The following is an 8,837-nucleotide window of genomic DNA, read 5'->3' on the forward strand; positions in this document are numbered from 1 at the left end:
CATCACTTATGGCCTCAATACTCTTCAGCCAGTCATCTTCTGGCTCGACAAACTTATCTCCGTATTTGAATGTGTATTTCAGCCTAACTAGTCCACCTTCGTCAGGTTCCCTGACGGTTTCCTTCGGCATTTCCCACTTTTCTGCAAGTGGCCATACTCTGAAGGCAATGTGTTCTTGGATCAAATCCCTTGTCCCAATAAAAGAGCAAACCACGCCGAAGGCTCTCTGGCATTCTTCGGCTGCTTCATCCATTTCCACCTTCGGCCTCCAGAGGCCGAAGCGTTGCCAGATAGGGCGCATAATGATATCTTTAATATCTTCCCGTGTTTTCAAATCATTCTTCACATAAAACCATTCCGTCATCCAGTCGCCGGGCCATCTCTTTCGAAAGGTTGGCACGGGACAGCTTGACCCAGATCGGGCACCGAAGCTGTAGCAGCCAAAATTGTTGTGATACTGCTCTTTACCCCAGGGTTTTGTCTCATACAATAGCTCATGTATGTTGCAGAAACTTTTTGCATTTGGTTCTAAACCTTGGCTCCTCACGGCCCAGACGAAGATGCCCATCCTTATGATTGCTTCGGGAGTAATTTGATGAAGGCAGATTTCAAATATCTTCAGTACTTCCACGACAAAACTGCTCAAAGGAAACCGCAGTCCAGCCTTTAAGAAGCTTCGGAATATCACGACTTCATTCTCCTCGGGAGTCGGACAAGTTTTTTCTCCTTCGTCAGCCCTCACAATAGACAAGTCCCGAAAATATCTACCCCTCATATTGACAAGATGGCTTTGTTTAATACTTGATTTCCCAAAAACTGCATGGCTTGGACGCCAAGGTCGATCTTCGGAATCTTCACCACCACTATCCACATCATAACTGTCACTGTCACCAGTGTCTTCAGATAAACCCTCTAAAATCTCCCTAGTAATCTTCTCTGTATTTGTCTTTGCTATTGATTGAAGAAAGCCGAGATGCATCTCCTCAGAAAGGCTCAGCTTCGATTCAGCAACATCTTTCTTATCTTCAGACATCTTTGAAAATGCTGAGAAAGTGCTCTCGAAACCGAAGCTTAAAAATTTAAAAAGCCAAGCAAGTGTTGTTGCGCAAGGGCTAAAAGTCGAGTGAGCAAGAGCAGATGGCAAAAAAGCGTGCCAAATGAACTCGTGGTGAGCTCTTATTTATACACCTAGTGCGTTAAAAACTGGAGGGTCCCACTTGTTATTGACTGTTGCTATTCTAGCAAAGGAAAGGTGTTTTTTCGGACCTTCGGCTTATGGCCTTCGTCCATATCGCAATCTGAATTTATTATTCTAGCAAATTAATATTGCGAGGGGCTAATGTTGGGGGCCTTCGGCTTCCGAAGGTCCTCAAAAACATGATTTGACAATTTTTTCCAAGTGAAATATGTGAACAGGTATATTCGGAATTGGGTCATGAGTATACAAGAGCATGGTTAGGACGAAGCCTGAGCGAGACGAAAGGTGATGACGACGAAGGATAAGGTGATCACGAAGCTGTGCGCAGAAAAGCTTCAGTATGACAGTAGAGAAGGGGAACCGACTTAAAGATGAAAAGGCAAATTAGACCTCGAAGAATTACTATAGAGTTATTGATAAATGTAAAGGGCATGAATGTAATTCTACATGGGCTGCGTCCCTTGCCTATAAATAGATGAACAGTACTCTCGTACTGTTCACGCTGACTTGGCATTCGCTTTTTGCATCACGCCTGTACCATTACTTTCCGTCAAACCAAAGGTACATTTATAATTTGCTATTCTGGATATGGTAATGCAAATAAAAATAAGTTGATGATAATGTTTATATTATTTTTCGTATTTCGTATATGAATTCTTCCTTATCATTTATTGTGCTTACGAAGGTTTTTCCTTCACAACCTTCGTCCGGAATTCATTATATCCGAAGGGACATAATGTCTTGAAGGACGAAGGACTTTAATATTTAACACTTTTTATGTTGCCTTGTTCTTAACTCTTAGCATTTGAGAACAAGTCCCCAACAAATATTTAGGTTCATATCATAAAATATGTGAATAATGTTACCTATTCTTGATATATCTTTCTCTAATGTTTTATATTTTTTATTTCATTTCGCATTGTTTTATGTCTGATCACGAAGGTGTGACCTTCGTGATATATTGCCTGTGACCTTCGTCCGAAGCTCATTAAATCCTTGGGGAAATAATGCTTCAGCGGACGAATGGAATTAACATTTAACATTTTATGTTGCCTTCTTCTTAATTCATAGCATTTGAGAACAAGTCCCCAACACTATTAAAGAGCATCGGATTTTTGAAGCTAGAAAAAGACATTAGCTGCTACAGAAGACAACATGTTATATGCAGCTTGTTCTACTCAAATTTTAAGGTATAACTCCTCTACTATTTTTCCTTCGTGAGGCTGATTTAAGCATTTCATTAATGAAGATCTAAGTCAATTTGTCCTTCAATGCTTACTGCTGAGCAAGGCTCTGAAGATGCAGCAAGATGACGAAAACAGAAAGAATGAGTTTGTTATCAACGGCTTGGAAAAAAGGATTGAAGAACTTGAAAATTTGTTGAAGGAAAAGGACAACTTGCTCAACTCAACCGAAGGCTCTCTTGATGAAGCTCGAGCTCAGAATGAAAGATTAAGTAAATAGTTGAAGGGAGCACAAACACGTTTGAAAGAGAACTAAAATCGATTCAGCCATGAATCCAAAGCTTTAGATATGACAATCAAGGCTGAGGTTGAAAAGAATCTTATGCTGAGTGATACACTTAAAGCTCTTCGGGATAAATGCTTTAGCTTGGCAAATCAATGTACTACTCGGCTAAAAAATATCTTCAATTCTGTCAGAGCTATGTCTGAAGAAGCCATCCTTTCTGTTGAAGATATCCCCAGAGCACTTGGATGTATTGAGAAAGAAATTGATGTTATTGACGAAATTATAATTGGTCATGGTAATTTCTGCGCGCTAGTGGCTTCTCGTGGAACAACTGCTGTTTTTGCCAAGACTGGGTGCAATCACATAAGGACTGTTAACAAACCAACCTTCAGCCTCTCGCCGTCAGACTTAGTTAATATACCAGCCGAACCCAGAAGTGTAGGTAATAGATTTATTACTCAAATCTGGGCTAAGGGTGACCAAGAGATTGCTGGAGACGAAGCTTGAGCTTTGCTTGACAAAGTATGGCAATTTTCTTTACTTTCATGTTTTTATTTCAAGTTTCTTCTTATTACATTTCCCAATACCTTCGCCTTGTTGCCTTTTAGGGCGATGTAGACGAAGACTGATGAGCCAAAGTTTATTTCGAAGCTCTGAAGGAAACCTCCAAAGCTTTTTTTTGCTAGTGACTAAGAGACGCTGTTGAAGCTTCTTTGTAAAAAACCATACTTATTCAGCAAAACGTTGTCATTGAATGTAAAAAATGTAAATATTTGTGGATACCTTGTAATGTTGCTTTACCTTTATTCCACTGTTGCTTGCTTTGCTGTGGACGAAACCAATGCTCCCAGCTTTTTGAGCCGAAGGCGAAAAACACCTGCCCTTCTTTTCGTTCACATCGAAGCACCTTCGGACCAAAACCAAAGAATGGCCCCTTCATACATAACAAAACATCTTCCCTTCTTCGCCTGTTAAGCATCTTCGTTTATAGCGAAGCATCTTCATTCATAATGAAGCATTTTTAGGCTAAGGCAAAAACCTTCTCTTCTTTTCTATTAGTGCTTTATGCGATATGTCATGATGCGATGAAGCTACAAATGTATAATTTATGTCCGTATGAATGCAGAAGATGATGTGATGAAGTATGCAAATGTATGTCAAAGTTAAAAAACACACTTAAATACACACCCAGACTCATCATCCCCTTAGGAACGACTTTGGAGTCTCTTCACCTCTTACTTAGGTGGTATTTTAGCTCTGCATTCCCTTAGGAACGACTTTAGAGCTAAGTTCTGCATCCCCTTAGGAACGACTTGGAGCTTCTTCACCTTTGACTTAGTTGGCATTTTAGCTCTGCATCCCCTTAGGAACGACTTTGGAGCTTCTTCACCTTTGACTTAGGTGGCATTTTAGCTCTGCATCTCCTTAGGGATGATTTTGGAGTTTTTTCATACTTTTTACACTCGATGGTGTAATCTCAGATCTTTACATTTTACATGTGGGGGAAGCTGGCCCTTGTATTGCATAGGGCTGCGTAAGAAAAAAAAGAAAATTACAACCTTTGGCCCCATTAAAAACCTTTCTCCCCACTTGAAAGGAAAAGGGTGCCATAGGGAAAAGAAAGAAAATTACTAGTTTACACATAACATCTCCAAAGCTCATCCGCATTTCAAGATCTTGGAATGTCATTCCCGTCCAAGTCTATGATCACAGGTACATTAGTGGTTGGCCGTCGATCTATGATCTAGTGGCCACCTGTGCGTACCGCTTCGCGATTGTTTTGGGCCCTCGGATCCTGATCCAACGACCTGTAGATGGCGGTGGTTCGTTATGAGGATAATCTGATCTGGGCGGTCCGTTTTCGATTGGATGGCCCAGATACCCCGATACCCCTTCGGCCGTGGCTTTTTGCTAAAGAGACCCTGGAGAAAGACAAAATAAACCCGCCGTCCAGTGCAGGGGAAAACTGAGTCTCGGGGCAAATTGTGGATTAGCCCCCGAGCTCTCTGGATATTATGCGCTCAGTCCAGTGACTTAAGAAAATAGGAAAAACAATATAGAAAATACTTTTCTAGCACAAAAATAAATCTAAAAACTTGGTTAATTCACATTAAATTCATTTTAGCTCCAAATTGAGTCATTCTAGTGGCAATAATTTTGTATTAATATTGTCTATCAACCAGTAACATTGTTTATCCATGAATCTTTAATTAAAATTATTCATTTGGATTAATCTATTCTAAACACTAAGTAATTTCGAAAATTCATAACTTAATAACCGTAGCTCCGAATTTAGTGATTCTTGTTCCTACGATCTCGTAGAGACGCGTAGAATATTATTATTCAGTTTGTACTTATGTTTGGTGTAATGTTAATCTTGTCTATATACTGTTTGTTTGTATTACTATGACTAGCAGTGAGGTCACGTGTCATCTGAAGAGCAAGTTGGTACCTGGAATCTCAAGTCCCAGGCAAGTTGTGCCCTTGATCACTTCTTTTACCCACTCATGTTCTAATTAATCACAATGATCTGCATAGGTTAATTTTGATGGGACCCAATAGGTTACCCTAGATTGTTTATCTCATTACCTTGTTTACCCATGAATCACTTGGGTAGTTTGCTATTGCTTTACATGGATTTGGGATAATTATTTATCATATCTATGTTCCAGTTATTTTGTTATTCTATTTATGTTCATGTCAAGATCATTAATGTTAATTGGAACATAGAGCTTAACTTGAGAAACACGTGCCACCACAAGGGTTTATGGACGCCCTTGGCTGATTAATTAGGAAAGCTAGTGGAGGACTACCTTACCCGAAAGGGGCAAGGGCAGTAGGGGAGTGGTCAGTGTAGGGAGGTCCTTGGTTGATTTTGCTGCGATGGCGGTCAGGCAAGAACCCTGCATTGGAGCTTCCTATAAACTGTAGCAGGTTTTCTGAAGCTAGTGGAACTTTGTAAAGGCCTCGTAGTGTTACCCTGCCTCGCCTCTTCGGTAGAGGTGTATGGGAAGTCGCGATCCCTTGGCAGATGGGTAACATGACTTGTGGGTAAAGGGTACCACCTCTGCAGAGTGTAAAACTGGTATACTAGTGTAACGCCCTGAATTTGGGGGTAGAATTTTTTCTTCTTGTCTCTCACCAAATTCAGGCGTTACCCCTTTTCTTTTCTCGCTCCCTCGCTAAACCTTGATCTTTTCCAAAGTTATAGCGGGGTTTGGCTTGGATTTCCCGTGTAAAGAAAAAACCTAAATTACCTATATTTTGTGTGAAGCATCATGCCGAACCATGCATATTTTTTGGGTGTTTAAAAAAATTTGAAAGCCTTCATCTAGGAAAATAGATTTGAGGAAAAAGGAAAAAAAAACTTTTTCTTTTCTTTCCCCCTCCCTCTTCTCCTTTTTGGCCCAGCCCCCCCCTTGGCGCGCGCGGCCCGGCTGGCCGGTCGGCCCAGCCGGCTCGCCCCCTCCCCCCCCTCGCGTCGTGGGCCGGCTTGGCCGCGGCCCACCTCGCCCCCCCGCCGCGCCCCCGCTTTGGGCCCATGGCCGGCCCAGCTGCCCCTCCCTCCCCCTCCTTCTCTTTTTCTTTTTCCAAAAATCCCTCCCACGGGCCCCGCCCGTCATTCTCTCGCTCTCTCTCTCTCCCCAAACCCTAACCGCGCCGCCCCTTGCCCTAGCGCCGCCGCCGCCCGCCCCTGCGCGCCGCCGCCGCCGTTCCCGCCCACGGTGAGGTCCCCTCCCCTCCCCTCCCCTCCCCTTCCCCGGCCGCCCAGCGCCCGCTCGGCCTGGCTCCCCGCGCCGCCCCGGGCCCGCGCCCGCCCCTCGCCGCGGCGAGCCCGCCCCGCCCCCGACCGCGCCCGGCTCCGGCGAGCTCGGCCACCCGGCTCGGCCGCTCCGGCGAGCTCGTCCCGCGCCGGCCCCGCCTCGCCCCCGGCGAGCCCGCCCCCGCCTCGCCGCCCCCGGCCGCGCCCGACGAGCCCCGCCCCCGTCCCGCGTCCGGCCGCCCTCGTCCGGCCTCGCTCTGGCGAGCCCGCCCCGCCCCTTCCCCGCCCTCGCCCGGCCTCGCTCCGGCGAGCCCCGCCCTCGTCCTCGCCCCGGCGAGCCGCCCATCCCGCGCCGCGCCCCGGCGGCCCTCCCCGCGCCCGCCCGGCTCGCCCAGCCCCGCCCTCGTCCGGCGAGCCCGCGCCGCCCCGCCCCCGTCGCTCGGCTCGGCCGCCCGGCTCGGCCGGCCCTCGTCGCGCCCGGCCCCGGCTCGGCTGCCTCGCGCGCTCGGCCCTGCCCCCGGCCGCCCTCCGGCGAGCCGTCCCGCCCCGCCCCGTGCCCCGGTTCGACCGCCCGCGCCCGGCCTCGCCCGGCCGCGACCTCGCTCGCTCGTGCTCGCTTGCCCCGGCGTGCTTGCCCGCTCGCCCCGCCGTGCCTTGCTCGCGTCGTGTCGGCCCCTGCGTGGCCTCGAGCTTGGCCCAGCGTGCCTATGGCGCGCGGCTTTGAGCTCGGCTAGCGCTCGGCCCCGACGTGTGCACGGCTAGTCCGTGGCGTGTGCGTGCGGCCTCGCGCGCGTGCTCGATTAGTGCGTGTGCCTTGGCGCGACCCGTCGTGCCCCATCTACCCCCAGGCGCCCCGTCTACACCCCCCCCCCCCCCCCCCCCCCCCCCCGTGCATTCTATGCATGTGACCGCGTTGTTTATATTAATAAGATAGGAGTCTCAATTTGGAAATTGGTTACGTTAGTTAATTTGTATAACTAATCATCTATCTCGTTCAATGTTAATCTACTAAAAGTGGTCGCGATTACATTAGTGCATGTAGCTAATTCTTTTGTTAGAATTAATTAAAACTAGAGCACGTGACGTCTAGTCTTTCGTTTACCCGTAGTGTCCCTCGAGCATAAGCCTCAACCCTTGCGAGACTTACCCTCGTTTCTTTCTAACCAAGGTAAATTCATTATCGTATGTGGTATTCTATGCATATTTACTTTACTTGTTCTCTTGTATGGTGTACTGTTGGTTTCCTAATTTCAATGGATGGATGTATGTATGTTTGCACCCGCTTAGAGAACGATCCGGTTGAAGAGCCCGAGGAACTCGCAGGAGAAGCCCCTGAGCAGCAGTCGGTTGGTGGAGGCAAGTGTCCCTTGACCTATCTATGTCCTATTCATTATTTAATTCACCTCCCGCTTTACACATTTATGCCTAAGGATTGACTAGCTTTTGTTATCCATGTCCTTGTTTACCTATCTGGGTTGGATTATTACTGTTTAGCTTTATGCTATTGCTTAACTCTAATCAATGAACATGATGAGATTATCTATGATACACTGTTTTCCCTTCTCTTATTATGATGTTATGCTTGTGGTCATCAAGGGGGCTCGAGCGGTTTCTCGAGTGCCTCTCCGTAAGGACCTGTTCTATGGATGACCGCCCGGGAAAACAGTGCAACCATGAGGGTGGAATGGGATGCCCTTAGCTGAATAATTAGAGGATCCGGGGTGTAGTTCACTTAGCCGTCGTGCCGTCAATGGGGCTCGGTGTATGCGGCTCGCTCTGCCAAGTTTGGGTTCGCCCCTTGGGGAGGAGTGCGGTGCATTTAGGAAACCTAACGGGTGGTTATAGCCCCGGGGAATCTTTGTAAAGGCTACGTAGTGATGCCCTGCTGGGTCACCTTGGTAGTGATCAATGGAGAGTCATGATCTCCGGGCAGAATGGGAATCACGGCTTGTGGGTAAAGTGCACAACCTCTGCAGAGTGTTTGAAAACTGATATATCAGCCGTGCTCGCGGTTATGAGCGGCCAAGGGAGCTCCAGTGATTAGGGGTACTTGATCAGAGATACTTTGGTACAGGTGGTTATGAGATCGATGATTCTGGTTATGACTATGGTGCTGGTAAGTGGAATTCTTTCCGTTTGGAAAGGGTACATCGGGTTAATAACTTGGGTTAATGCTAAAACTTGGCTTTCTACTAGTAAGTAATAATCTGACCAACTAAAAGCAACTGCTTGACTTATCCCCACATACAGCTAGTCCACTACAGCCAAACAGGATACTTGCTGAGTATGTTGATGTGTACTCACCCTTGCTCTACACACCAAACCCCCCCATCCCCAGGTTGTCAGCATTGCAACCACTGCTCAGGCGAAGATGAAGTTGTGGAAGGAGACTTCCAGGAGTTCCAA

The sequence above is a fragment of the Zea mays genome, chromosome 8 (assembly GCF_902167145.1).
Source record: "Zea mays cultivar B73 chromosome 8, Zm-B73-REFERENCE-NAM-5.0, whole genome shotgun sequence".
NCBI classification, from domain to species: Eukaryota; Viridiplantae; Streptophyta; class Magnoliopsida; order Poales; family Poaceae; genus Zea; species Zea mays.